Source organism: Triticum dicoccoides, chromosome 3A (genome assembly GCF_002162155.2).
Source record: "Triticum dicoccoides isolate Atlit2015 ecotype Zavitan chromosome 3A, WEW_v2.0, whole genome shotgun sequence".
NCBI lineage: Eukaryota > Viridiplantae > Streptophyta > Magnoliopsida > Poales > Poaceae > Triticum > Triticum dicoccoides.
Window position 1 is genome coordinate 755,921,791 of NC_041384.1, and position 4,806 is coordinate 755,926,596.

Genomic DNA, 4,806 nt, shown 5'->3' on the forward strand with positions numbered 1-4,806 from the left:
GACGTAAAAAGAGACCGTAAGAAAATATGTAATCGCCGTAAAAAATATTTTATGTTATGTAAAATTACAAACGTAAAAACGTAGTCTAAAATACACATAAACTACACATTTTCTTGTCTTATGACCTATATTTTTATTTTTTTATGTCAAATTTTACGTAGTGAATCAATAGAAATGTAGCTATTTGAATTCTAAACGTAATTTAATTATAAAATGATCGTAAGATTACCTCGGGTGAAGAATAACTTATTCTGCACCCTGGATGATGAATATATATATATATATATATATATATATATGTAGGAGTATGTGGTCATCTTGAAATACAAGTCAATGTAGAGTAAATCCGACGCTACCCTATGTTTCATAAATAAACATTATATCAGCATCCCTCGCAGTCACAACGGTAACGACACTGACAGTGAGACTGTAAAAGAATCCGAAGGCAAGCCGACGGACCCCCCACCCACACACACAGTCGTAACGGTCGACGCATCATGGAAGTCGGGGCTGGAGTGAAAACCAACGAGGTCGCTCAAGCAAGGCGGTAACCCTTTGTCCCGTTTGTCGGGGTAGCCGAGAGCGTAGGTTGGTGTAGGCGTGGCCGAGTTAGCCATGTGAAGAACGCCGTGGTCGATGTTGAGTTGGTGTGAGTGTCGAGGAAGTCGCCGTGGAGCCGTAGGTGCAAGCAGGCGCCGAGTTAGCCATGGGCGTAGTGATGTCGAAGTAGTGGTGCACCGGGAAGAAGAAGTTGTTGACGATGCGTCGTGCCGGGTTTACCAAGGCCGGGACACATTGTGGATGAATGCACACATCCGTGTTGCCAGCACCGGACATGCATAGACAGACAAAGACGAAGTTGACGAAGCGCCGCACCAGGCTTGCCAGGCCTAGGGACACATCGTTGACAAAGGGACGCATCGGTGTTGCCAGCACCGCGCATGCGTAGACGGACGAAGACGAAGTTGATGAAGCGCCGTACCAGGCTTGGCAGACTCGGAGACACATCGTGGACGAAGGCATGCTCCAGTGTTGCCAGCACCGGGCATGTGTAGACGATGGACCTGCACGAGCCGTACGCCATGTCGAGGAGTCGGAGGGGACATCAGAGAAGGACTCGACGACGGTTTCGGCGCCAATCGGCGAGGGGCCGATATTGCCCACGTTGGTCGGAGTAGACGAAGTGGTCAGGGAAGATGATGGCGATGAGCTGGTGCTAGATGAATACGAAGGAGGTGGATGGGCGGCAGCGGCTAGTGGGGTAGCGGCGGTAGCGGCCTGACGACGGCGGCAAGGTTAGGAGCGTGGCGGCGGTGCTCGAAGTAGGTGAAGAACCCAACAACATGATGAAGACTGGTGCGAACGATGGCGTTCCCGCGCCATGGGAGGCGACACGACGCATACCATGGGATGTCAACACGCGGGGACGTTCGAGTGGACCGCGGGCCGCTGCGTTATGGCCTGAAGGGGCGCCTCAGCGGACGCAGGCGGGTCGGGCCGACGGTGGTGACCAAGGGCCCCGGTGCTACGGCCCGAAGGGGTGGCGCAGCGGCGGAGCGCGGATCAGTGCAACCGCGGGGACGATCTCGGGCGGCGGCGGAGACCGCGTGCTACGCTCGCTACGGCCCGATGGGGCGACGCAGCAGCAGCGCGAGGGTCGGTGCAGCCACGGAGACGGCCTGTAATGGGCGTCCTCGGGGCGGCGCCGTGACCCAATGGGGCGACTCGGTTGCAGCTCGATGCTCGATTGTTGAAGGGGCGCGTTCACTAGTAGAAAAAACCCCATTCGTCCCGGTTGGAAAGGGCCTTTGTCCTGGTTTTTGAACCGGGACTAAAGGGTCGTTACTAATGCCCTAGCCCTTTGGTCCCGGTTGGTGGCACCAACCAACCGGGACCAATAGGCATCCACGCGTCAGCATTTCAGGGGCTGGGGTTTTTGTTTTTTTTAAGGGGGGGACTGGGGGTTTTGGGGGGTTAATTTAGGTGTTTCATATATTGTGTTAGCTAGCTAATTAATAGAGAGAAGTGTCCTCTCTTATGTCCGTGCTTGGTCGACGCTACGTACTATATACGTATAGAGAGGACTGACACGCTAGCTAGGTAGTAAGCAAACGAAGGAAACAGAAGATCGTCATGAACATATATGCATACAGAGAGAAGTGATATCGACCACCTCTCCTTCTCCAAGAGATTGGTCGAACAACAAGTTCTCGTATATCTATCCGACACTACCGGCTACATATATACAATAATTATCTCTTACAATATAATCTCCTAATTATATACAAAGTCAAGGTCCACATGGTATTCACCGTCTTCAGTGATCACGTGGTCAAGGAAGAATGCCGCCAATTCCTCTTTAATTGCTCGGATACGATCTTGTGGTATAGGAGTTCATCCCGCATCCGAAAGATCTAATTTGAAGAAGGGGGTCAATACATATATATATATATATATATATATATATATATATATATATATATATGAATAAATGAAACTCAACACAAATGATGGTAATAAAATAAAATTGTGAATATTTTTGCTTACGCACTTCATATTGTTCGTCAGAGTACCCCCATTCACAGGTCGTGTGGCGGATGGACTCGCAAACGTAGTATCCACAGAAATCATTCCCTTGATCCTGCCACAACCACTTTACAAGAAATAGAGGTCAATCAAACTGATAAGCAAGCATGCCAAATGGTATTGATGAAACTAGCGCTTGAATCAGTAGGAGACGCGCGGAACATGCTACTATAGTACTTACTTTCGGGTGTCTAAATTGCAGCTTCTTCGGCAGTCCCGGAGCTTTTTTGGTGAATTTTCTCCAAACCCTGCCAGACAAAGAAAACAATTACTTGATATCAGGAAATGAACAAAGTTGTTGATATGGTGGATAATGATCGATTTAACTTACTTCTCGAGGATTTGAGTCATGTCCGCATACTCCTGGGGATCTTTTCGTCTCAAGTCTAAGACGGTTACTAGTCCCTGCTCAAGTTTAATCTCTAGGAGAATATAGTGGAAATTGCGGACGCATGCATAACTCATCAATTACATTACTATAACCTGGACTAATATATAAGGGAAACCGAATATGCACAAGACAGTAACACTCATTTGAAGTTATAAGGAAAGAGTATTATATCTTTGTTTTCATTTATTATGAACGATCGTAGCAAGTTGGCCTCGGTATCATCGGCATGATATTTAATCTCAGTTGCATCTTTGAGATTTGTGTTAATGAACCCAATATCACCGACTTGTCTTTCCTTCAATTCGGCGATCTTCAATCTGCAGAATATAGAGGATAATTATAAATACATGCAATGAAAGAGCTGACCTATATAGAGAGACTTAATGACAGAAGTAGTAGTACTTACAGGCAGTAGCAAGTGATCGTTGCTTTATCGAGGGCCCTTTGATTGAAAAAATGGAAGAACTCCTCAAATGGAACATTCAACAGTTCAATTCCAACGAGGTCATGCTCCTCTCTAACTCTCAACGTCAAAGTATTCCTCCCCCCAGACTCTCTGCACGTTTTCATGTACCAATCATGCAATCTTCGCATCATCGTTGTTAGAGATCTTTCATTATTGACGAGAGGCTTCCCGTACACGTATCTATGTACCGCCTCCACCTCCAAGAAATCATAATGTACATCATCGGGCAGGTAATCTCCAAGATTGCTATAATCGGGCACCATCCTCGGATCATTAGCGACGATGTCGCTAGACACCTTGAGCGGGGGGCACGATTGGTTCGCTTGTTCGCCGAGCTGGGCAATTTGTTTCCCAGCTCGTCGTTCTTTTATCCTTTGATCACTGACAGTACTTCCTGACCGCTCCGCTTCGACAAATGTCTTTCCAATAATGCGCTCATAGTTGCCTTTCGGCGGAGACTTTGGTGGTTTTGTTAGGGCAGCCAGAGTGCGCTTTGCTTTCACCAGATCTACCTTCTCCTCTGGAGGTGGATGTTTCTTTGCTTTCACCCCTTGAAAGAAGTTCGTCACTTTGGCTCGCGCAATCTTCGCGTTCTCCTCCGGGGTCATCTCGTATGGTAACTTCTCTGCAGTCTTCAGAGAAGGACCGAATCTGTATTGCCTCCCGCCTCTGGCTGTACTGCTAGACGCCGGCAGAGCAGACAGTGCGGCTGCGGCTGTCTTCTTTCCTTGCTTATGAGGCGGAGGAGAAGGACTACGACACGCCGGAGCAGCCGGAGCGGCGGCGGGTCTCTTCCGCCCTTGCTGACGAGGCGGAGAAGGAGGAGGCTGGCTGCTCGGGCGCGCCGGCGTAGGCGGAGAAGGAGGCGGAGTGCTGCCACGCGCCGGAGAAGGAGGCCGAGTGCCCTGATCGTCACTCGCGGGAGGAGGAGGCGGAGTGCCCTGACTCGCCGGAGGGGGAGGAGGAGGAGGCGGAGGTGTCCAGTTCGGAAGGTTGATGAGCTCCTTCCGCCATAGGCATGGAGTCTTCAGAGTAGAACCCAGCCGAGTCTCCCCTTCACCAGTAGGGTGGTCAAGCTGGAGGTCCTCAAATCCCTCCGTTATTTCATCCACGGTCACCCTGGCATATCCTTCTAGAATCGGACGATAGTGAAAAGTTGCGCCGGGTTCAGGAGGTCGAACAGAGCCGACAGCCGCCTTGACTTTGAAGTTCTGCCATTGCGTCATAAGGTGGCAATGTTGAGACTCCGTGATAGCATCCACGGGGTAGCTGGCAGGAGCCTTCAAGACATGCTCCGGCTGAAGCAGCTCGGTGGAAGCCACGCTGCTTCTCCGCCGAGATGGCGGGGTAGCTTCAGGGGAAG